Source organism: Symphalangus syndactylus, chromosome 7 (genome assembly GCF_028878055.3).
Source record: "Symphalangus syndactylus isolate Jambi chromosome 7, NHGRI_mSymSyn1-v2.1_pri, whole genome shotgun sequence".
Taxonomy (NCBI): domain Eukaryota; kingdom Metazoa; phylum Chordata; class Mammalia; order Primates; family Hylobatidae; genus Symphalangus; species Symphalangus syndactylus.
In genome coordinates this window covers 99,450,734-99,476,991 of record NC_072429.2, presented here as the reverse complement: position 1 = coordinate 99,476,991, position 26,258 = coordinate 99,450,734, and the positions used below count along the sequence as shown (strand labels likewise).

The following is a 26,258-nucleotide window of genomic DNA, read 5'->3' as shown; positions in this document are numbered from 1 at the left end:
AACAGAGCCCAGCACAAAGAAAGCACCAACTATTTTTAAATAAACTTAAGATCAGGGGAAAGGTGGCTGATTCAAATTACACGTCTACACTCATCATGCAAAAGGAAAGCAAAATCCTTTCCTCTGACCAATTTTTTTTTTTGAGACAGGGTCTCACTCTGTCACCCAGGCTGGAGTGCAGTGGTAAGATCACAGCTCACTGCAGCCTTGACTTCCTGAGCTCAAGTGATCCTCCCATCTCAGCCTCCCAAGTAGCTGGGATTACAGGTGCATGCCACCACACCCAGCTGTTTCTATTTTTTATAGAGACAGGGTCTCACTCTACTGCCCAGGCTGGTCTGGAACTCCTGGCCTCAAATGATTTTCCCACCTCAGGCTCCCAAAGCACTGGGATTACAGGGTTGAGCCACCGTGCTCGACCTGGACTTTGCATTTAACAAGTAAGTTCACGCCATCATGTAGAGATATGATTTTAAATGTATTTGATTCAATAACATATATACATAGGTCAATATTCCCTGGATGATCCCCTAGGCTCCTTTTCCTAGAGGTAACTACTACTACCAACCTGATAAATGATCACATCATTCATGGGATTTACTCACGCTTACTGGATCAGAATCTTCAGGTTGCAAATATTTTCTCCAGTCCTTCCCACATGTTCAACTATCACAAAGACTTGTGTAATGAATACAAGATACAAAATCAGAAGATTGTTTAGCAGTTTTAATTCAAATTCTTACCAGGCTATTCCCGAACCCTTTCAGGCCCTAGAAAGGCCTATGCCATTTTCTGCAGTTGGACAGATTTCTAGACAAACTAGAAAATCTGGATTTCAGGACAAGCTCAACGTCTAGACACACAACACCCTGGTGGTGGTTTCAGAGATTAGGAGATGCACTGTCCTCTGATATCACCCACATGGGCTTTCTGTGACAGGCACAACTCCATCTCCTTTGCTGTAACGCAGCATGGTGTCATATGGGTCATTCAAAGAACATGGGCTGGATTCAAACCCCAGGTTTACTTCTTGAAAACTGTGTGACCTAGGACATGTTGTTTAACTTCTCTGAGCTCTTTTCTCTAGTATAAAATCAAAGAATATCTATCTCATAGTGTTGTTGTGAAGATTAAATGTAATGATATACGTGAATGGCTCTCACCAAGTAGTCATCTCATGGTTTGTTAAATGACTTTGGATTTTTGTAAAATTCAGATGACCTCCCCTGGGGGTGTCTTCCATGACTGACCACACCCAACTCTGTGGCATCAGCATCCGCAGGTCCCCAATGAGTCTCTCTCTTCCTGTCTGAAGTCAGCCCCTCTGGGGTTGATCTCCATTGCAACCCTCCTCCTGCTCCTCCAGGATATGCTTTCATTGTTAGTTTCTTCTCTCTTCTATCTTGAATCTCTCTTTGTCCATTGGCTCTCTCTTCTTTCAGGCTTACTCAAGTCGTTTTTGTTTATTTTGTTGTTGTTTTTTTTTTTTTTTTTTTTTTGACAGACTCACTTGGCCACCCGGGCTGGAGTGCAGTGGTGCCATCATGGCTCACTGCAACCTCAAACTCCCAGGCTCCAGCGATCCTCACCTCAGCCTCCTGAGTAGCTGGGACCAAAGACATGCACCAGCACACCTGACTAATTTTTTATTTTCTGTAGAGATGGGGTCTTGCTATATTGCCCAGGCTGGTCTTGAACTCCTGGGCTCAAGCGATCTGCCCACCTTGGCCTCCCAGAGTGCTGGGATTATAGGCATGAGCCACCATACCCAGCCACGTCTTTCATACTTGAAACAAAAAGCCCATCAGTGAATCTTGTGTGTTCTCCATTACTTCCCACTCTTGTCTTCTCTCCTAACAAGATTTTAAGTATGAAAAGTTTTAATTACTAAACTTAAAAAGAGCCTGAGTGACTGGTCAGACCCCTCAGGCTGGGACAGGACTTCCAAGATCAGCTCAAGCCTGAAGGCTAAGTATACCTCCCTTCTCACGGAAGAGCTGGCTTACATGTTGGTGATAAATGGATCCTAGCTAAGGTCTGGAGCAGAGTGGGAAGGACTGAACAGTGACAAAGGGAAGAAGCCCCATTCCTCCACAACTCTTCTGTGCTTTTAAGAGCCTGGGGAAGGCTGGGGGGGTGGCTCACACCTGTAATCCCAGCACTTTGGGAGGCTGAGATGGGAGGATCACTTGAGACCAGAAGTCTGAGACCAGCCTGGCCAACATGGCAAAACCCCATCTCTACTAAAAATACAAAAAATTAGCCAGGCATGATGGCGTGCACCTGTAATCCCAGCTACTCGGGAGGCCAAGCCAGGGGAATTGCTTGAACCTAGGATGCTGTGGAGGTTGCAGTGAGCCAAGATCATGCCATTACATTCCAGCCTGGATGACAGAGCAAGACTCTGTCTCAAACAAACAAACACAAACTTGAATGACTCTTTCTTCCCCTCGAGACTTGTGGATCTCCTTGATTTGACCCCTCTCTATCTCTCAGCCACCCCCCAACTTTCACTAGTTGTCCTCCCACTTTGCTGTCCTAATTCTCTTCTCTGTGCCCTGGATTATACTGGGAATGACCTGCCTACCTCTGTTTACCTGAAAACCTTATCACCTTTTAAGATAAAATTCAGATGTTATCATCTCCAAGAATCCTCCCCTGAACCCTCAGGCAGGATTTTGGCTACCTGTCATCTTACCCTGTGATAATGTGTTCCAAGAAGACTGGCAGCCTGTCTGCTGAGACATTTCCTAGCTGACTCAGAAATCTGATTTCATCAGCATTTTAAGAACAAATTAGCCAGGCATGGTGATGCGTGCCCGTAGTCCCAGCTACTCAGATGGCTGAGGTAGGAGGATCCCATTAGCCTGGGAGGTATTTCTCAGGAAATAAAGTTTTCCCCAATCTCTCCACTCCTCACCCCACTTTCCCTGCACACCTCTTACCTCATGCTTCTGATAATAACAAATACATGTGAAAGTTTCCAGTTTCTTTCTTTTTTTTTGAGATGGAGTTTCGCTCTTGTTGCCCAGGCTGGAGTGCAATGGCGCAATCTTGGCACACTGCAACCTCCACCTCCCAGCTTCAAGCGATTCTCCTGCCTCAGCCTCCCAAGTAGCTGGGATTATAGGCATGTGCCACCATGCCCAGCTAATTTTGTATTTTTAGTAGAGACAGGGTTTCTCCATGTTGGTCAGGCTGATCTCGAACTTCTGACCTCGGGAGATCCACCTGCCTCGGCCTCCCAAAATGCTGGGATTACAGGCGTGAGCCACCACACCCGGCCTCTAGTTTCTATTTGGCTGCTACAGAGAGGCCTTCAACAAGAACTTGGAAATATGGTTCAGCTCTCGAATGACGACTTTAAGGATCTTGATGATTTTAAGGATCAAAGTACAAGCTGAGAGGATGGCTTTTACTAACAGGCTCTTCAGTAACTACATTAAAGGATTAATGAGCAAGAGGCACCCATGCCAGGGGTTGGGGAGTGACTTTTGGTTGGCCAGGAAAGTAAAAAGGGAGTCACAGATAATCATGGGTAGTGATTATCCAGACTTCAGCCTGGGATGAGGGGACACAAGTGAACTGTCTTCTGATATCATGGTCCCATTGGCGAGCCCATTCCTGATGTGGAGATAGAGGCATCAAACTTTCACCCTGATTCCATCAAATGTTTGATTTACTCAGCTTCCATTGTTCTGATTTTCATTCATCTCCATGGGTAGGTCTGTTTGCTGTTTATAACAGTAATGACTATTACTATTTTGCCAACTGCATTGACTTCAGTAAAAGGGTAGGTCTGTTTGCAAGGAAAGAGTGCATTAGTCTCTCATATTCCAGTATTACAGTTTTAAGAAAATTATCATTCTTTGACCGGGCGCGGTGGCTCACGCTTGTAATCCCAGCACTTAGGGAGGCTGAGGCAGGCATATCACGAGGTCAGGAGATCGAGACCATCCTGGCTAACACTGTGAAACCACGTCTCTACTAAAAATACAAAAAATTAGCCAAGCGTGGTGGCAGCTGCCTGTAGTCCCAGCTACTCAGGAGGCTGAGGCAGGAGAATGGCGTGAACCCGGGAGGCGGAGATTGCAGTGAGCCGAGATCGCGCCACTGTACTCCAGCCTGGGCAACAGAGCAAGACTCTGTCTCGAAAAAAAAAAAAAAAAGAAAATTATCATTCTTTTTGAAATTAATCTGTTCATATCCTGACTTCATACATTTTTCTTTCTTTCTTTTTTTTTTTGAGACAGAGTTTTGCTCTTGTTGCCCAGGCTAGACTGCAATGGCCCAATCTTGGCTCACCATAACCTCTGCCTCCTGGGTTCAAGGGAGTCTCCTGCCTCAACCTCACAAGTAGATGGGATTACAGGCAGGCGCCACCATGCCCAGCTAATGTTGTATTTTTAGTAGAGACGGGGTTTCTCCATGTTGGTCAGGCTGGTCTCAAACTCCTGACCTCAAGTGATCCGCCCACCTCGGCCTCCTAAAGTGCTGGGATTACAGGCGTGAGCCACCATCCCTGGTGACTTTATACATTCTTCAAGAGAATAGTTAATTTGAGCCCCCCACTAAGAGATGAATTTTTTTCTTTCTTTCTTCCTCTTTCTCTTTCTTTCTCTCTTTCTTTCTTTCTCTCTTCTCTTTTCTTTTCTTTCTTTCTTTCTTTCTTTCTTTCTTTCTTTCTTTCTTTCCTTCCTTCCTTCCTTCCTTCCTTCCTTCCTTCCTTCTTTCCTTCCTTCCTTCTTTCTTTTCTTTTCTTTCTTTCTTTCTTTCTTCTTCTTTTTTTCATGGTGTCTGTCACCCAGGCTAGAGTGCAGTGGTGCAATCATGGCTCACTGCAGCCTCAAACTTGAGCTCAAGCGATCCTCCCACCTCAGCCTCCCAAGTAGCTGGGACTACAGGCTCCAAGCACTGCACCTGGCTAGTTTTTAAAAACACTTTTGTAGTGATGGAGTCTCAGTATGTTGTCCAGGCTGGCCTTGAACTCTGGGCTCAAGCAATCCTTCCATCTAAGACTCCCAAAGTTCTGGGATTACAGGTATGAACCGTTGCACCCAGCTCTTGGGGAAAATTCTAGGCAATGATTCCTCTCCTCTGTCTCCACTTCAGCACAATTTTCAAGAGCTGCAGCTCTTTTAACAACTTGTTAGGGTTAGAAGTTGCCACAACAGTAAAATTGTGGTGAAAAGAACATAGGGAAGTGATGGAAGCTCAGTGATCAGACCCTGAGACCTGTAGAGAAGGAAGGTGAGGAATAGCACTGTTTTGGTGTTTTTGTTTGTTTGTTTTTGAGACAGAGTCTCACTGATTTTTTTTTTTTTTTTGTATTTTTTGTAGAAACGGGGTTTTGCCATATCGCCTAGGCTGGTCTGGAACTCCTGGCCTCAAGTGATCCACCTGTCTGGGCCTCCCAAAGTGCTGGGATTACAGGCCACCACGCCTGGCCAGCATGGTTTATTCTGTGCATCCACACCTAGCCCCACCCCACCAACTCAACCTCAGTGGATCTCAAGTGCAGTCTCTACATCAGTGGCATCAGCACTGCAGGGGACTTGGTAGAAATTCAGGGCCCCACCTCCGACCTACTGAATCAGAAACTCTAGTGGTTGGGCCCAGCAATCTGTTTTAACAAACTCTCAAGGTGAGTGTGATTGGATTCGAGAATCACTGATCTAGGGCAGAGTCCAGGGCCCTCCTCACAACACACACCCTGACCCATACCCAGGCAGACCTGCTTCCTGGATGGGTTCCTCCTGATGTTAGAAAGTGGCTTTACCTTGGACAATGTCAGGAGCCTTGTTTTATGTATTCTCTGGGTCTAGCACACAGGAAGTATTTAAGAATGGCTAATGGGCCGAGCTTGGTGGCTCCCACCTGTAATTCTAGCACTCTGGGAGGCCAAGGCGAGTAGATTGCCTGAGTTTAGGAGTTCAAGACCAGCCTGAGCAACATGGTGAAACCCCGTCTCTGCTAAAAATACAAAAATTAGTTGGGCGTGGTAGCATGCGCCTGTTGTCCCAGCTACTCAGGAGTCTGAGGCAGGGGAATCACTTGAACCCAGGAGGCAGAGGGAGGTTGCAGTGAGCCAAGATTGCACTGCTGCACTCCAGCCTGGATGACAGAATGAGAATCTGTCTTTAAAAAAAAAAAAAAAGAAAAAGAATGGCTAATGAACGAAACTGAAGTGCATATTTTATATATGCTTGGGATCAGTTCATTTATTCCATTCCTTAGCTCTCTAGATTCAGCAATATCCAAACTCTCCTCTCTCACACCATTTCTTTCTTCTTCTTCTTCTTTTTTTTTGGGTGGGAGCGGAGGTACAGACTCTCACTCTATTGACCAGGCTGGAGTACAGTGGTGTGATCTTGGCTTACTGCAGCCTCAACCTCCTAGGCTCAAGCAATCCTCCTGCCTCAGCCTCCCAAGTAGTTGGGACTACACGTGTGCACCACCACACCCGGCTATTTTTATTTTATTTTTGCTATGTTGCTCAGGCTGGTGTCGAACTCCCGACCTCAAGTGATCCTCCCATCCCGGCCTTCTAAAGTGCTGGGATTACAGGTGTGAGCCACTGCACCCAGCCACACATCATTTCTTTCAGTTTTTCCTGGGGTTTCTTTCCCCCCTTCCCCGTCTCCCTAATTCCGATGTGCAGAGCTCTCAAACCATCCTGCTGTGCAGGGTCCATGCTTTCCTCTCTAAATTCAGTCCTTTGGAAATGCACTCCATTCACTGTCCCATATATCACTGCCATGGCCTATCTTCTAGCCACAGAATCCACTCGAAGGTCCCAGCGTACAGCATTCAACATCACTACCCTACGTTCTCTACTCCGTCATTCTTCCTGCCCACCTGCCCCCAATGTTTCAACTTCATTCCTTCTGTGATTGGTCCCACTATTTTCTTTTACTGTGGCTCCTACTCTTACTACTCTTACTGATATCCCTGACTCTGCCCTCTCTCTGTCACCTCTATTCCCTTCCATTCCAGTTGACACCACGATAACTAAAGTCTTCATTCCTGGTCAACTGTGTCTCCTGACTGTTCTAATCTTAAATATATCCTGGCTCTGATCCAAACCATAGCACATCACTCTCAGATTAACTTTCATCAGACACCACTACGGTCATGACAGGGAGGGGCACACCACAGAACAAACTATAATGCACAGGCACCAAGCCTGTCACCAGAGAATTGGCATGTGCCCCTCCCATGGAGTCCACCCACCTACCTTATCCTCAGAGCTTGACTTCTCTCCCTCCCCATTCACTCTAATTTTTCTCCTTTTTCCTCTCAGACTGTCTTCTGGAATTGAAAATTTATTGCATCTACTATTTTACTCCTAACTTATTCCTGCCATCCCCTCAGGACTGCCTTTGGACAACCAAAAGGGCCTGTGAGAGTGCTTTGCTAAATCTGGTTCTTCAGGTAAAGACAGTTCTTTCTCCTAAGAGGAGTTCTGTTCTCCTAAGAGGAGTTCTGTTGGCAGATTTTAATCTTAACAATATACTCTTTCTCCCCACTACAGGTGACGAAGGGTGGAAGAGGTTCAGTTTGTAACAGGTCATCAACTACACTTGACCTAGAACAGGTCCTTAGGCGGGAGGTCAGGGCCTCCAGAGGCTTCCTGAGCATACTGGAATCCTGAGGGAAGGAACAGTCTCTAAGGAGGTGGTGGGAAAGAAGGTGCAGTACTGGAGTCTGGCCAATTCCACTCAAGTAGAGAAAGCTGACCCCCCTTCCCTTGGGATGCCCAGTAGAGAGGAAGTTAGAATCAGAGACACAGAGGCCAAGGAACTCTGACCATATAGAAACCTCCAGCCAAGAAGGTAAACCAAATCATTCCTTGGGAAGGTATTCCTAGATTTGCTTGGAAAGACATAATTGGTTTTTTTAGTGGATATACATCTCTTAATCCTGGGAAGATTTAGAATTACATAGAGATATAACGAAGGCAATCAAACCTCATGGTGTTTTTTGTTTTTCTTTTCTGTTTTGAGATGGAGTCTCACTCCGTTGCCCAGGCTGGGGTGCAATGGCGCTATCTTGGCTCACTGCAACCTCTGCCTCCTGGGTTCAAGCAATTCTCCTGCCTCAGATTCCTGAGTAGCTGGGATTACAGGTGCATGCTACCACATCCAGCTAATTTTTTGTATTTTTAGTAGAGATGGGGTTTCACCACGTTAGCCAGGCTGGTTTCGAACTCCTGACCTCAAGTGATACACCCGCCTTGGCCTCCAGAAGTGCTAGGATTACAGGCGTGAGCCACTATACCCGGCCTAATTTGCATTTCTCTAATGGTCAATGATGTTGAGCTTTTTTTCATATGTTTGTTGGCTGCATTAATGTCTTCTTTTGAGAAGTGTCTGTTCCTGCCTAGACATACTTTTAATGTTTACTAAAGTGTCTAAAAATTAATCTTGCACAGGCATGATGGTACACACCTGTAAAGACCCCATCTTTAAAAAATAAAATAAAATTAACCTTGCAATGCTGCTTTAAAGTATATAACTTGCTGATGTAGATTTTCTTATTATAATTTTAAAATCTTTTAAAAGTTTATATACTATTTTGGAACTTTTTTATTTTTTATTTTATTTTATTATTTTATTTTATTTTAGAGACAGAGTCTCACTCTGTCACCCAGGCTGGAGTGCAGTGGCGTGATCTCGGCTCACTGCAAGCTCCACCTCCCTGGTTCACGCCATTCTCCTGCCTCAGCCTCCTGAGGAGCTGGGATTACAGGCGCTCGCCACCACGCCCGGCTAATTTTTTGTATTTTTAGTAAAGACCGGGTTTCACCGTGTTAGCCAGGATGGTCTCATCTCCTGACCTCGTGATCCGCCCGCCTCGGCCTCCCAAAGTGCTGGGATTACAGGCTTGAACCACCGCGTCCGACCCTATTTTGGAACTTTTAAGATAAATTACAACTTACTGTATGTATTAGTTGAATGTATTTGTTTAATGAGAATTACTTAAGAATTTGGAAAAGTGTGTTAATCAGAAAATTGATGTTTTTGAAAAAATAATCAAATTTTTAAATTAATAAATGCAATTTAAAATGTTTAAAATGATTAAACAAGTGGCTCAGACATTGTTTGTTAGATTTATAAATAGCATAATAAAATGGAAATGTTAAATGTAAAAGCTTGAGATTTTAAATGTGAAAGTAGTGGATATTAATTTTTGAAAACCCAAGTAGTGTTGTATGAAAGGAGAGAAAATTAGCACACCTCTTGACAAGGATGAAAGAGGCCCTCAAGCCTTACAACACACATACAGTTAAGGCACTGCCACCTACTTCGTGGCATCTGACCGTCCTTAAAAAATAATTAAAAAAAAAAAGTGACTTTTTAATTTTGGTTTTTTTTTTTTTTGAGACAGGGTCTCACTCTGTCGCCCAAGCTGGAGTGGACCTCAGATCACTGCAACTTCCACCTCCCAGGCTCAAGTGATCCTCCCACCTCAGCCTCCTGAATAGTTGAGACGGATGGCACTCGCCACCACACCTGGCTTTTTTTTCTTTCTTTCTTTCTTTGTTTTTGGCAGAAATAGGGTTTTTCCATGTTGCCCAGGCTGGTCTCCAACTCTGAGCTCAACTGATCCACCTGCCTGGGCCTCTCAAAGTGCTGGCATTACAGGCATGAGCCACTGTGCCCAGCCCCAAGTAACTTTTTTTTTTTTTGATGGAGTCTCTCTCTGTCGCCCAGGCTGGAGTACAGTGGCACAATCTTGGCTCACTGTGACCTCCTTCTCCCAGGTTCAAAGCGATTCTCCTGCCTCAGCCTCCCAAGTAGCTTGGATTAGGCTACCATGCCCAGCTAATTTTTTGTATTTTTAGTAGAGATGGGGTTTCACCATGTTGGCCAGGCTGGTCTCGAACTCCTGACCTCAAGGGATCTGCCCACCTCGGCCTCCTAAAGTATTAGGATTACAGGCATGAACCACCATGCCTGGCCCCTAAGTAACTTCTAAATAATCATTTCAGCGTGAAAAGTCCTAATGAGTTTTTAAAAAGTATTTTATTTTTATCTTTCTTTTTTATGCTACCATAGAGAAAGTTCACCAGGAAATATCCAAATCTATAAATGTAAATTCTTCCTGATAGTAAATGTCCAAGAAAAATGCATTTGAGTTGGGTGAATAGGCAGCAAGTGTGCAGAGTTGGGAAAGCGAGCCAGAGGCTAATCAGAATGACACAATACAAACTCTGACATCTTACCTTCTCTCCAGACTTGTTTCTCCGGTTGCCTACAGACCTGCAATTGAACATCCTTGCTTCATCTTCAGCTTTGCATTTCAAAAACTTAGCTCACCAATTCCTCATCCCCATCTCTCTATTCTTGGCCTCAGCCAAAAGGCTTCCTGTCATAAATAATGTGTTTATTGCACCATAATCAGCCCAACACAACAGGCTGCTCACCTTGCAGTCATTTTTTCACTCTTTCCTCTCCTCCTCTTTTACTCTAAATCCGTCAGTCAGTCCTGATGAGCCTTTCACGCTGGGTCCACTTTGCTCCAATTTCCTCAGTCACCACCATCAGCTGTGGCCATGTTACCTTATGCCAGGATTACTGCAGCAGTCTTCTGTCAATTTCTCCTGCTGCAGTTCATTCCACACAGAGCTCCCACAAGAGCCATCAAACTTTGTTTTCATCTCTAATTTGTATTTGCATGGGCTTTTATGGACTTCCCAATGTCTGTCAAATAAAACCTAAGCTCCTTTTGCTATCCAAACGTTTTCACCAATGGGGTACTCTTAATCTTCATCTTTTATTATTTCTTGATGGGACCCCTCTGTTTTTGTCAAGCTAATTTGCTGGTCCCATTCTCCAATGGTGTTGTGCCTACATACATATCTTTGCATAGCCCATTTCCTCTGTCTGGAAAGCTCTGACCCCTCTTGTTTTCCACCCCTCAACTCTGGTTTCTTCCTTTCCTTCCAAACCCTGTTAAACACTCACCTCTTCCCACACTTTATACTAGATCTCGTTTGGCTATAAACAATTCACAATCTCCTTGGCATCAGTATACATTTCTGTAATTAATTTCCACATGTTTATATTATTCTGTAACAATGTCTTTGGTTTTACATATGTATTGTTTCCTTAAAAGACTATAAGAAGTTTTTGGCTGGGCACAGTGGCTCATGCCTGTAATCGCAGCATTATGGGAGGCCAAGGCAGGTGGATTACTGGAGGCTAGGAGTTCAAGACCAGCCTGGCCAACATGGTGAAATCCCATCTCTACTAAAAATACAAAAGTGCCTGTAGTTTCAGGTACTCTGGTGGCTGAGGCATGAGGATTGCTTGAGCCCAAGAGGCAGAGGTTGCAGTGAGTCGAGATCATGCCATTGTACTCCAGCCTGCACGACAGAGCAAGACTCTGTCTCGAAAAGGAAAAAAAAATAAGGCTATATAAAGTCTTTAGAGAAGAGTTTTACCAGCAAAATTTAATCCCTCCTAAGTTCCAGTAACGTCACCAGTAAAATGGTCATAAAATGCTTTACAGAGTGGGGGGCTTGGGAAGATCAAATAAATTGACATCAATAGAAACTTTGCAGAATGGGCACGGTGGCTCATACCTGTAATCTCAGAATTTTGAGAGGCTGAGGTAGAAGGATCACTTGAAGCCAGGAGTTTGAGACCAGCCTAGGCAACTTAGGTCTCCTAAAAGAAAAAGAAAAATGTTTTACAAAGTTTAAAGCACCAACAAATGCATATTCCCCCTTTTTCTTTTCTTTTCTTTTCTTTTTTTTTTTTTTTTTTTGAGACAGGGTCCTGCTCTGTCACTCAGGTCAGGATGCAGCGGCATGATCTCAGCCCATGCAGCCTCAACCTCTCAGGCCCAAGTGATCCTCCCACCTCAGCCTCCTGAGGAGCTGGAACTACAGGCTCATGTCACCTATGCCCGGCTAATTTTGTCTATTTTTTGTAAAGACAAGGTCTCACTATGTTGCCCGGACTGGTCTCCAACTCCCGGACTCTAGTGATCCTCCTGCCTCAGCCTCCCAAAGTGCTGGTATTCCAGGCGTGAGCCACCATGTATTTCTTAGTAATGACAAGGTAAGCACTCGATTAATAAATGTTGACTAAGAGACCAATACGCGTCAACTTAGTGATTCAACAAGATTATAAGATGAAGAGCACATACATTATGGCATAAGCAGCATCACTTCATAAACAGCAATCACAGCAGAGCAAGCAGCCCAGTGATTCACACATAGTGAATGTCTCTGACTTACAAAACAAGTTAATAGGACTCCAGATAGATGCTAATGAATCAAAAACCTCACATAAATCACTGTATCTATGAAAGTAATTCATTATGTTTATTTAATTATGAGGGAATATTTGAAAAGCATAACATTTGTCCAAATTCCCCCAAGTTCTGATCCTATGTTTGAAATGCATTCAAATTTGCTTATTCAACCTTTTTTGCTTTAGGAAATATTAGCTGTATACCAACTATATACCAAGCTCTGTTTTAGGCCCTGGAGACATACCAGTGAAGACAGTTCAAGTTCCTGTTCTCAGGGATCTTATATTTCAATCAGATAAGTACCATTAAATAAACAAAATAATTACAGATTATAGTTAAGTGCTATGAAGAAAGCAGTATGGGGACTGGGTGGGGAGGACTATGGATGGCATATGTAGGGAAGACATCAATGAGGGTGCCTTTTTTGTTGAGACAGGGTCTCACTCTGTCGTCCAGGCTGGAGTGCAGTGGCATGCATGATCAAGGCTCACTGCAGCCTCAACTTCCCAAGGTCAAGTGATCCTCCTGCCTCAATCCCCCAAGTAGGTGGGACTAAAGGCATATGCCACCACACTCAGCTAACTTTTTTAAATTTTTAAGAAAATTTTTAAATTTTTTGAGGTGGAGTCACTCTGTCACCCAGGCTGGAATGCAGTGGTGCGATCTCAGCTCACTGCAACCTCCACCTCCTGGGCTCAAGTGAGCCTCCCACCTCAGCCTCTGAGTAGCTGGGACTACAGCTGTGTGCCACCACACCCAGCTAATTTTAGTATTTTTTAAGTAGAGATGGGGTTTCACCATGTTGGCCAGGCTGGTCTCAAACTCCTGGCCTCAAGTGATCTGCCCATCTTGGCTAGAATTACAGGTGTGAGCCACTGTGCCCAGCCTAATTTTTCCAAATTTTAGTAAGGACAAGGTCTCGCTGTGTTGCCCAGGTGGGTCTCAAAGTCCTGGGCTCAAGCAATCCTCCCTCCTTGGTCTCCCAGAGTGCTGGGACTACAGGTACGAGCCACTGTGCCAGCCAGGATGGAGGATGAAGTAGAGAGGCACAGGAGCCCAGGAGGGAGCATGCCAGCTGACAGAAGAGTGAGTGCAAGGGCCCTAGGGCAGCAAAGAGCTGGCTGTGCTAAGAGGTCTATGTGACTGGAGCCTCCTGATTAAGAAGTCTGGAGCCAGATCACACAAAGCTTGGTGAGCCTTGGGGAGGAGTTTGGATGTTATTCTTTGTGCAATGGAAAACCACTAAAGGAAATTACATATTACTGAAATTTAAATTGTGTTATTTTTTAAACAGTCATATTTATCATTATAATATCTTGGATCACTTCACAAAACTTGACTAGATTTTGTTCAAAATACAAGTTTCTTTTTTTTTTTTTTTTTTTGGAGACAGAGTCTAGCTCTGTTGTCCAGGCTGGAGTGCGGCAGTGCGATCTCGGCTCCCGAGTTCAAGTGATTCTCCTGCATCAGCCTCCTGAGTAGCTGAGATTACAGGCGTTGCCACCAGGCCCAGCTAATTTTTGTGTTTTTAGTAGAGATGGGGTTTCATCATGTTGACCAGGCTGGTCTTGAACTCCTGACCTCACGTCATCTGCCTACCTTGGCCTCCCAAAGTGCTGGGACTGTAGGTGTGAGCCACCAAGCCCGGCCCGCAAAATACAAGTTTTGAAAAGAAAAAGGACTAGGTATTTTGAAATGCGAGCTTCCTGCATATGGGCAGGGTGCACCAAGTAGGGGCTGTCATAGGCTCTACTTGCTGTTATCATTACCTGTCTTATGAAATTATGATTTTTTAAAATTATTTTTTGTAGAGACAGGGTCTCACTATGTTGTCCAGGCTGGTCTCAAACTTCTAGCTTTAAGCCATCCTCCTGCCTTGGCCTCCCAAAATGTTGGGATTATAGGGGTGAGCTACTGTGCCTGGTCAAAATTAGGATTTTTAACATTTCAAATGCAAGCTATCTCATTGACTGTCAAAATGGCAGACAAGCCACCTTCAGGTATCTTTTTAAAACAGATTCTTTAGACTACACAGTCATAGGAAGGAGACAGTCGATGAACTGATATAAAGTGACCCTTAAAATATGTTAAGAGGAATTAAAAATGCCTTGTGAACAACAGTGATGTGTTAACATTACTTGTAAATGCATAAAGTATCTTTGGGATATATAAGAAACCGGTAACATCGGTCACGCCTATGCTGAAGAGACCTGGGATAGCATGGGAGAGCTGAGGGATAGGATGGGAGAGAATTCTTACTATACACCTTTTTGTTATTTTAGTGTTTTGAAACAATATGAATTTACCTATTCAAACAATAAATTTAAATTCTAAATTTTTTCAATATAGATCCTTATCTGAAAGAAAATGGACAATCTTCCAGAATTGGTGAGAAGAAATTTGCATCACTGGGTAAACCATCTATTTTTTTGTTTTTATGTTTTCTTTTTCTTTTTTTTCTCAAGAGATCACACTGAGGAAAAACCATCTAATTTGAAGGAGGCTTAACAGAACAGTGCGGTGGCTCAGGCATATAATCCCAGAGCTTTAGGGGCATCTCTTGAGGCCAGGTGTTCTAGAGTATCCTGGGCAACATAGGAAGACCTCCTACCTCTACAAATAAATTTTAAAATTAGCCGGGCATGGTGGCACAAACCTGTAGTCCCAGCTACTCGAGAGGCTAAGGTGGGAGGATTGCTGGAGCCAGGAGTTTGAGGCTGTGGTGAGCTATTTTCTCTCCACAGCACTCCAGCCTGGACAACAGAGTGTGACCCTGTCTCTAAAAAAAATTAAAAGTGGGCCGGGCGCGGTGGCTCACGCTTGTAATCCCAGCACTTTGGGAGGCCGAGGCGGGCGAATCACGAGGTCAGGAGATCGAGACCGCGGTGAAACCCCGTCTCTACTAAAAAAATATAAAAAATTAGCCGGGCGTGGTGGCGGGCGCCTGTAGTCCCAGCTACTTGGAGAGGCTGAGGCAGGAGAATGGCGTGAACCCGGGAGGCGGAGCTTGCAGTGAGCCGAGATTGCGCCACTGAACTCCAGCCTGGGCGACAGAGCGAGACTCCGTCTCAAAAAAAAAAAAAAAAAAAAAAAAAAAAAAAATTAAAAGTGGCTGAAAATCTAGACCTATACTGTTCAATACATTAGTCATTAGCCACATGTGTCTATTTTATTTTAAATTAAATGAAATTAAACTAAAAATTCAGTTTCTTGGTCACAGTAGCCACATTTCAGTGTTCAGTAACCATTAGCTACATGTGACTAATGGCTAACACATTGGTCAGCACAGATATGCAATATTTTCATCATCATGGAAAGTTCTATTGAACAGCCTACTATATACTTAAACAAAATGCCACCAGGGTTATAAACTACCTCTTAAAATTTATTTCATAGGCCGAGTGCGGTGGCTCATGCCTGTAATCCCAGCACTTTGAGAGGGTGAGGCAGGTGGATCAACTGAGGTCAGGAGTTCCAGACCAGCCTGGTCAACATAGTGAAACCTAGTTTCTTCTAAAAACACAAAAATTAGCCAGGTGTGGTGGCATGTACCTGTAATTCCAGCTACTCAGGAGGCTGAGGCAGGAGAATCACTTAAACCCAGGAGACAAAGGTTACAGTGAGTCACTGCACTCCAGCCTACGTAACAGACGAGACTCCATCTCAGAATACATACATAAATAAAACAAAACTTAGTTGACTGAAACAAATTCGAATATATTCCAACACCAATTTTCCTGAGATGATTCACTAAAATGACATTTTGAGGTGCAATCAAAACCCTCAGTATTCAATTTCTAAGGCAGGCAGGGATACACTGGGAAGGTGCCTACATACACAAATAATTTCGTCACTACAAAAAAAGCAGTTTGCACTAGTAGACACAGGTAGTTATAGCCTAAGAGTTAAAGAACTATTTTTCTCAATGTAAACTTAAAATTAACATACTTGTTATTTACTGAATTTGGTATCTGCACTGACTCAATAAATGAGTCAGTAGTACTAACATGATGACAGAGTAAATAATGAGATTGATTATATTCAATTTCTTTGGTACAATTCATCGACTTATCTCATTTTTGCTATCATTATGAATTCATCACCTCCCTACTTAAGGCATTTCAACTAACTATAGTCATCATTTTCCTTTTGATACACAGTTTAATAGAATCTAGTCAATGGGTGTCCCATTAAACTGGCTTCTGTATTCTTCCATTATTTTCGACACTGTTATTTTTGTTTTTATATTTATTTATTTATTTTGAGACGGAGTCTCACTCTGTCACCCAGGCTGGAGTGCAGTGGCATGATCTTGGCTCACTGCAATCTTCACTTCCTGGGTTTAAGTGATCCTCCCACCTCAGCCTCCGGAGTAGCTGGGACTACAGGCACACACCATCACAACTGGCTAATTTTTGTATTTTTAGTAGGACAGTGTTTTGCTATGTTGGCTAATCTGGTCTCGAACTCCTGACCTCAAATGATCCTCCTGTCTTAGCCTGGGATTGGGATTACAGGTGTGCTGTAAAATGCTGGGATTATAGGCGTGAGCCACCATGCCAGGCCCCAACACCATTACTTTTAAAAAGCACTTGCCTTCTGGCCCAAACAAAATGTTCCAAGACTCACCTCTGCTTCCCTAGACCCAGACATGGAATCAGCCATTTTTCTGAGGTATGTTGGTTCCTTTAAGTGAAAAATGGTTTTAGACCTCAAAATTTAGCCAGCAAGAGTGCATATGATCAGGCTCATGTTGGTGGTGTAATATTGCTCCTTGGCAATTTCATTGAACAAAGTTAGAAAAGACATATTTTATTAAGTGTTATTAGTTTGTATTAATATTTTCAACTTAGTTCTTACATTACTGCATGTCTACTCCAATTTTTTATTCTTCTTCCAAGTTATAATTATATTTCTCTTTCTTTATAACTCAATGAAACACTGAATTATCACTCTAAAAGATGTTAAATTCTTAACAAAGTTAGCATAATCCCTTATTTATTTGGCAATAGAAAAAAGCATGAAATAGTAATGCAATTATTAATACTAACAGTTAAACTACTGAATAACATTCAAATTCTTTGCTTTTCTCTTAAAATGCATCTCACTAAGGTGACCAAACCAATGATTTTGTCCCTCACAAGAAGTCTTCATTCTGCTTTCTTACTGAATACTTCACAAATGTGCAGTTCCATCCTCTTAGTTCACGTGAGAGCGTTGGCAGGCAAACAACTGACACCTCTGAGTTCTTAGATGGGAATGGCTTTCAGCTTCTCAATTTTTCTCTTGAGAGGCTAGGATTCTTTAAAAATGCTAATTATCTTATCAATAGTTAAATGGCAGATAGGCTACCTTCACATTATCTTTTAAAAATAGATTTTCATATGGAAGGAAATGAACAGTGTTCCAAAATTATTCATGACAAGGAAATGGTATAATGTAGGTAACTTGAGGTAATTCTGATTAACAGGAGGTTTATCATTCAGACAATATAACTACAGATTTGCAAGACAGAGACACACTGGACAGGTACCTACACACATCATTCTGTCACAACAATCATTTGACACACACTTTTCAGGACATAGGCCATTACCACCATTCAGCATAAACATATTTTCTTGCTCAACCTGTGAAGGAGCCAAAAGAAAGATTACTAGAAGTAAGTTGTTCATCCCTGGTTGGTTTCCTAGAAGAGAAAACAAACCAACGAACCATAGTTACAGGAGCTGTCCCCTAATTAGTAATACAAAGCTGGAACTGATTTCATCATTTAATCTGACAGGTAGGTCATTTATGATTCACAAGAGCTGCCTGGCACCTCTGTCATGGCCTACCCCAGAGAAGGCAGTGCTACCACTCAGCACACCGCTAGTGAACCTGGAGCTGGGGTCTCGCTGTGTGCTGACCTTATTTGGGCCTCACTTGGCTCCCCTGAGCTGTTGTTTTAAGCAAAAGGGCTCCTTAAATGGTGGCTATTATTTTTTTATTTTTCATTTTATTTTATTTTATTTTATTTTATTTGTTTTTTTGAGACAGAGTTTCATTCTTTTGCCCAGGCTGGAGTGCAGTGGCATGATCTCGGCTCACTGCAACCTCTGCCTTCTGGTTTCAAGCGATTCTCCTGCTTCAGCCACCCGAGTAGCTGGGATTACAGGTGCCTGCCACTGTGCCCGGCTAATTTTTGTATTTTCAGTAGAGATGGGGTTTCACCACGATGGCCAGGCTGGTCTCCAACTCCTGACCTCAAGTGATCCGCCCACCTTGGCCTCCCAAAGTGCTGGGATTACAGGCATGAGCCACCGCACCCGGCTTTACTTTTTATTTTGACACAGGGTCTCACTGCATCTCCCAGGCTGGCGTGCAGTGGTGCGATCATGGCTCACTGCAGCCTCCACCTCCTGGGCTCAAGCAACCCTCCCACCTCAGCCTCCCAAGTAGCTGGGACTACAGGTATGCACCACCACACCTGGCTAATTTTTGTATTTTTTGTAGAGATGGGGTTTCACCATATTGCCCAGGCCAGTCTGGAACTTCTGGTTTCAAGCAATCCACCCACCTCGGCCTCCCAGAGTGCTGGGATTACAGGTGTGAGAAACAGTGCCCAGCCCCAGCTCTTTTAAAAAGCCCAGATAAAATCACTGATATTTGAGATATGTTGCCTAAAGTGTGCACCACCATCAGTTTCTGTAGATTTCGTAAGCTTTTTGTTAAATTTAGTTCTCAACAGGAATGCCATTAGTGCATTACGATTTGCCAGTATTTATTTTTCTTCAGAGACAGAGTCTTGCTCTGTCGCCCAGGCTGGAGTACAGTGGTGTGATCTCGGCTCACTGCAACCTCTGCCTCCCAGGTTCAAGCGATTTTCGTGCCTCAGCCTCCCAAGTAGGTGGGACTACAGGTGAGAATCACCATGCCCGGCTAATTTCTGTATTTTCAGTAGAGACAGGGTTTCACCACGTTAGCCAGGCTGGCAATTTGCCATTATTAAGAGTTGACAAAAGAGGCTGGGCATGGTGGCTCATGCCTGTAACCCCAACACTTTGGGAGGCTGAGGAGGGTGGATTGCTTGAGCCCAGGAATTTGAGACCAGTCTGAGCAACATAACAAAACCCTGTCGCTACAAAACATAAAACATTAGCTGGGCGTGGTGGCACTCACCTGTAATCTCAGCTATTCAGAAGGCTGAATTGGGAGGATCATTTGAGTCTGGGAGGTGGAGGCTGCAGTGAGCCAAGATTGTGCCACTGCATTTCCAGCCTGGACAACAGAGTGAGACCCTGTCTCAAAAGGAAGGGAAAGGAGAGGAAAGAAGAGGAAAGGAAAGGAAAGGGGAGAGAGAAAAAGGAAAGAGTTGACAAAAAAATTGTTCTTGCATTAAAAACAATCACTTGAATGTGGCTTTTGTTGCAGAAAAAAATAGAATATAAAAACAAATAAAAATAAAAATCACTATTTAAGACAACTGCCCTAGACAATTTCTCTAGAAAGTAAGCTCCATAAGGGCAGACACTTCAGTGGTTTTAATGTTTTATAACAACATTTATAACAACACACACTGTAGGCCTAAAAAGCATTTGGTTTGTAGTGAATGAATAATTGACTTATATAATTCAATGTCTTTAAAGAGCTACACAATAAATTCTTTTCAAGATTTACTATAGGAAAAACATTAGTCTTCCTGAATAAAATTGTTGTGCTGCTTTTCATTAGACAGTTAGGAACTTGTTTCTTCGACTTCCAGGAAGATGAAAGTGAGGCCATTCCAAGAATATCTCAATTGGTCTTCCTTTGGCTCTCATCTTTCAAATCCAGTACTTTTACACCACCACTGGAATTACCTTTTGTAAAAAACCTGAAAGCCAAAAGTTTAGATCCTGTGTTCCCTTTTCATTCAAGCCCTAATCTATTGTTTATCGTACCTGCCTCCTCTCCCGCCTGCCTTTACGCCCACCTATTCACCCTGTTTCAGCCAAGGGATCATCATCCCTTCAACACATGCTGTTTATTCCCACCTCCACCACATTCCTGATGTTATTTCTTCCACCTTACAATGCCCTTTCCTTTCCTTATTCCAAGTACTGTTCTGCCCCCCGTCATTCCCACATCAAAGACATCCTTTGAAATTTGCACTGCCTGTGTTTGAATCAAAGTTGTTCTACTACTTTAGCCTCAGTTCCCTCATTGGCAATACTGTAGTTTCCTGCCTGATAGGATTCTGTGAGGAGGCAATAAAATTATCCAGGTTCAGCCAGGAGCAGTGACTCATGCCTGTAATCCCAGCACTTTGGGAGGCTGAGGCGGGTGGATCACCTGAGGTCACGAGTTTGAGACCAACCTGGTCAATATGGTGAAACCCCATCTCTACTAAAAATACAAGAAAAGTAGCTGGACATGGTGGTGGCCACCTGTAATACCAGCTATTCAGGAGGCTAAGGTAGGAGAATCACTTGAACCCAGGAGGCAGAGGTTGCAGTGAGCTGAGATTGCGCCATTGCACTCCAGCCTGGGCAACAAGAGCCAGACTCCGTCTCAAGAAAAAAAAAAAAAAAAAAGAAGAGAAAATTATCCAGGCTCAATAAATATCCATGCTCCATTAATATTAGCTCTTAATAAAATTAAAATTTCTTCTATTTACCTGAAAAGTATTTTTGTCATTCTTTATATCTTTTTGTTGTTTGTTTAGAGACAGGGTCTCACTCTGTCACCCAGGCTGGAGTGTATTGGTACAATCATAGCTCACCGCAGCCTCAACCTCCCTGGCTCAAGTGATCCTCTTGCCTCAGCCTCCCAGTAGTGGGGACCACAAATGCACACCACTACACCTGGCTTTGTTTTGTTTTGTTTTAACTTTGTAGAGATGAGGTCTCACTGTGCTACCCAGGCTGGTCTTAAGCTCCTGGCCTCAAGCAATTTTGCCACCTCGGCCTCCCAAAGTGCTGGGTTTACAGGTGTGAGCCAGCCACCATGCCCATGCCTGGCCAAACACTTTATATCTTTTTTTTTTTTTTTTTTTGAGATGGAGTCTAGCTTCGTCGCCCAGGCTGGAGCACAGTGGCGTGATCTCAGCTTACTGCAACCTCTGCCTCCCAGGTTCAAGCAATTCTCCTGCCTCAGCCTCCCAGGTAGCTGGGATTACAGGTATGCACCACCACGCCCAATTAAGTTTTGTATTTTTAGTAGAGATGCGGTTTCATCATGCTAGCCGGGCTGGTCTCGAACTCCTGACCTCAAGTGATCTGCCCGCCTTGGCCTCCCAAAGTGCTGGAATTACAGGCACAAGCGACCGTGCCCAGCCCCAAATACTTTATATCTTAACCTATGTTCTTAAAGTATTTGTGCCTTAAGAACAGTGGTCCTAGAATATGACCCATTGCAAGAATACTCTCACTTTGACCCCTCTTGTGAGTTTTTTTGTTATGCATCTAATATTTAATACTGTCTCAATGGGGTCATTGCATTTTTCTGCTCTCTAAATTAGTTCAGGACAGTAACAGTTCTATCTCTTTCATGTGTCTGCATGTGTATGTCTATTTTTTTTTTGCCCCTCCCCACCCTCCTGTGTGTGTCTCTGTTTAATACTTCTGTCATACATTTGAACTTGGTATCTACCAAATCAATTGATGTGTGGTAATAGCGATAAGCGGTATTCAATAAGTGGTAGCACTGTACATTATGCTATTAAAATTTACATATAGGCCAGGTGTGGTGGCTCACGCCTGTAATCCCAGCACTTTTGAGGGCCGAGGCTGGTCGATCACCTGAGGTCAGGAGTTCAAGACCAGCCCAGCCAACATGGAGAAACCCCATCTCTACTAAAAATACAAAAATGAGCCAGGCTTGGTGGTATGTGCCTGTAATCCAAGCTACTTCGGAGGGTGAAGCAGGAGAATCACTTGAACCCAGGAGGCGGAGCTTGCAGTGAGCAGAGATTGTGCCACTGCACTTCAGTATGGGGGACGGGGCACGACTCTGTCTCAAAAAAAAAAGTTTACATATAATATTTTACTGAAGTCTTACAAGAATCCTATTAGGAAGGTAGTAGTATCCCTGTTTTGTTTTGTTTTTGTTTTTGTTTTTGTTTTGAGATGGAGTCTTGCTCTGTCCCAGGCTGGAGCGCAGTGGTGCGATCTTGGCTCACTGCAACCTCCACCTTCTGGGTTCAAGCGATTCTCATGCCTCAGCCTTCTGAGTAGCTGGGATTACAGGCGTGCGCTACCACGCTTGGCTAATTGTTTGTATTTTTAGTTGAGACAGGGTTTCACCATGTTGGCCAGTCTGGTCTCGAACTCCTGACCTTGTGATCTGCCAATCTCGGCCTCCCAAGTGCTGGGATTACAGGCGTGAGCCACCGTGCCCGGCTGTAGTATCCCTGTTATATTGAACAATCATTATAACAACTACACTGGTTTAACATAGATGGCTATGCCATTAGAAAAGCATCTTGTAAGAAACCTTAGTATTTTGAGATTTCTCTTATTCTCTTCCACAACAAAATCACTAACTACATTTTTTTCCCAATATTGTTTCTGTGTTTATGAGTCTGTGTTTATGACCCTCGACCTTATGACCCTTGATCCTGCCGCAGCATGTTACCTCTAAACTCCAGGAGCTCTTTCAGGGAGCGTTTCCTGACACGCTGGCTGGATTCTCATTTCTAGTGCTGAGCTTGGAAGTAGTGGACTTTTGGTACCCAAAGTCAGGCAAGCAGGGATCAGCAAGGACTTCTGGACAACAGGAGTTTCTGGACCTCCAAAGCCGAGGACGCCATATGGCAGTGATCCCACTAATGTTCTGAGATCCCCTCTTTGATGTTAGAGTCTGATTGCTCGCCATTTTCTCAGAACTAATGTCAGGTTACGACATCTGACACACAATCTAGAAACAGGACCCCATTTCAAACTCATATAAATTCCTTTTTTCATTCTTAGTTGGTATGAGAAAAATATGTAATGCATATGGAAGAAAACATAAACTCTAAGTGAGTCTCATTATAGGAATTCCTCTGATCATGGGCATGACAATTTGCAAATCTGAGTAGGTGTTATGTTCCTCACCAACCCAGCAAACCAATTAAGTGGGAAGCTCATCTTCTGAAACATTGCATAGTTTTGATTTTATCACAGACATCATATAATATTTTTTCTATTTCAAGGATTTACAGAAAGTATACCCCTTCAATTGAGAGGGATCTGCTCTCAATGAATACACTTATTATCCATTTCAAATATATCTCTGTATATTACCTAAAGATGTTACAAGGCCAGGCAACTTTAATTTATCTTACATTACACAAGATACTATAAATTATCCTGGATATATTCTGAATGTATCCTGGATATAACCTGAAAATTACTTATAAATTGCTAGTGAAGTTCAAGTGAATAAGCTCTCTGGAGAACTTTACAGTTTACTCATTAAATAAAAACAGGTTAATTGAATGACTTTAATGTCATTAGATATTCTTAGGCACCCACAGTGAGACGCTGCACATATAAAGACATTATTCTGTCCCACAGCTTGCAATCTAAAATTAGATAAAACACAGGCAAGCCAGATAAACATAGACAGCACATTTTTTAAGACAAAAAAAATGATAGGAGAGAAAAATGAGAGTAGTGAATCAAAAAGGCAAAAGGAATCAACAAATATTTCATCTTCTGCCTTTTATTCGTAGCCTTAATTACCTCTATCACAAGCAATCAGACTGCTAACACCAAAAAGGCGGTCTCAGAACATTAGTGGCATTACCACTGCACACCGTCCTCAGCTTTGAAGGTCCAGAAACTCCTGTTGTCCAGGAGTCCTTGCTTGTCCCTGCTTGCCTGATTTGGGGTACTAAAAGTCCACTACTTCCAGCACTAGAAATGAGAGCCCAAACAGCATGTCAGGAAGCACTCCCCGAAACAGCTTGTGGAGCTGAGAGGTAACATGCTGCAGCAGGCCAAGCAGTCTGGAGGTGAACACAGCCCTAGGTGCCCATGTGACCATCAGGTTGAGATCTCCCAACTAACCCTCATCCTATATGGTCAGTCTACAAGGCCTAGCTAGCTGGCCCTCTCCCTGAAGTTAGGTTTAAAAAGAAAAAATACACCCCCAGTGTGCCAGGCTTCACAGTAGATGGTTGGGATGCAGATAAACATGACATAAGCCCTCTTTTGGAGCTTACAACTTATTTTGGGAGATCGCTCATAAACAGACTATTTTGATATAACGTAGTAAATGTAGTGGCAGGATTGGCAGGGGGCAGGGGAAAAACCGAAGGAGGGGTGCCCAATCCTACCTGGTGGTCAGGGAATGGTTACTGGGGGGGAGGAGGAAGAGTCTGAGAGGCAGAACCAGGAGACTGTAGCCCAGATACCAAAAGAGTGTGTGACAAAAGAGAGGGAGGAAAACAGTGTCAGACTCTGCAGATGTCCAGTAAAATGGACCTGAAGAAAGTCCATTGGATTTGTCAAATAGAACAGAGATCATTGGCAACTGTTGATGGGGCAATTTGAGTGGAGCTGAAAGTCATACGGTAGTGTTGAGGAACTAAGGAGAGATAAAGTAGAAATGAAAAGCTTGGCTATGAAAAAAAGTGAATGAGAGAGGAATATGTCATCAAGAGAAGATTGGTTTGTTTTCTTTTTGATCTGAATTGACCAGTTTCTGATCTGAGCGAAAGGAGCTGGCTGGAAATAAAGAGAGGTGATTGATGGATCAAGGGAACAGGTTCTTGGTTTCAGTGCCAGATCCCACTCCTGTTTCCTCCTGGGCTGACTCTCTCTCCTATTCTATTAAATAGCAGCTCCGTTTCCTCAGGGATGGACTTTGCTTCTACTTTCCCTTGCACATACTCAACTGTACCTCCATAAAATATGACAATGACATCTACTAAGTGTAAGAGCCACAGCTGCATAGACGTCCTGATGACTGGCTCCCTTCCCAAACTATGTATTCACCTACAACGCACTAATGTCCTTTTCTAGTGATGAGAATGCTTCCACTTACCATCCAGGGCATCACTGACTGTCAAGCTGCCCTGGAAGCCTAACAACTGTTTATTATTTACTTATTTATTTATTTTGAATCTCGCTCTGTCACCAGACTGGAGTGCAGTGACACGATCCTGGCTCACTGCAACCTCCGCCTCCCGGGTTCAAGCGATTCTCCTGCCTCAGGCTCCCAAGTAGCTGGGACTATAGGCGCGCGCCATCACGCCCATCTAATTTTTGTATTTTTAGTAGAGACGGGGTTTCACCATGTTGGCCAGGATGGTCTCGATCTCTTGACCTCCTGATTCGCCCCCCTCGGCTTCCCAAAGTGCTGGGATTACAGGCGTGAGCCACCGCGCTCGGCTACTTTTTGTATTTTTAGTAGAGATGGGGTTTCACCATGTTGGCCAGGCTGGTCTCGAACTCCTGACCTCAAGTGATCAGCGTGCCTCAGCCTCCCAAAGTGCTGGAATTACAGGAGTGAGCCACCGCGCCCGGTCACATTTTATCCTCTTTCTAATAGGAACAAAATAGTATTTATGTGGGATTCCACTGGTTTAAATTCTAATTAAATGAGAACAGATATAAAGTACTTAATTCCACACCTAGCAATACAGTTAGCATCCATTAAAGTTTATTGAATTAAGGAATAAATTGGGCAATCATTTAACTTCTTTGAGACTGTTTCCTTAATAGTACAATAAAATTATTACTACTTGCTCCACCTCCCACACAAGATTGCTCTCAGGAACAAATGATAGTATGTTTACGCGAGTGCTTTAAAAACTGTAAAAGCACTTTACTACTTTCGAGTGGAATTTGTATGTTGATTTAATGTCATTCCTAGAGCCGGTTTTTATTACTATCAATTCGTTAAATTTAGCATTCCTATTAAAACCCACTACTAATGTGCAGAATTGTTTTAGTTATTTATAAGGACGTTGTTTTAGACTATTCCTAATTTTGTCTGGTTGCAGGGCTGTGGTGCCATATAGTAGTGATTGTGACAAACTG

General features: G+C 43.4%; 1 non-coding gene across 1 annotated transcript; it reads left to right on the top strand.

Moving 5' to 3' along the window:
- The first annotated feature begins 9,207 nt into the window (after positions 1-9,207).
- LOC129487095 (U6atac minor spliceosomal RNA) lies at positions 9,208-9,330 on the top strand. The gene has a single exon (XR_008659219.1). It is a non-coding gene; the product is annotated as a U6atac minor spliceosomal RNA (small nuclear RNA).
- Positions 9,331-26,258: the final 16,928 nt, after the last annotated feature.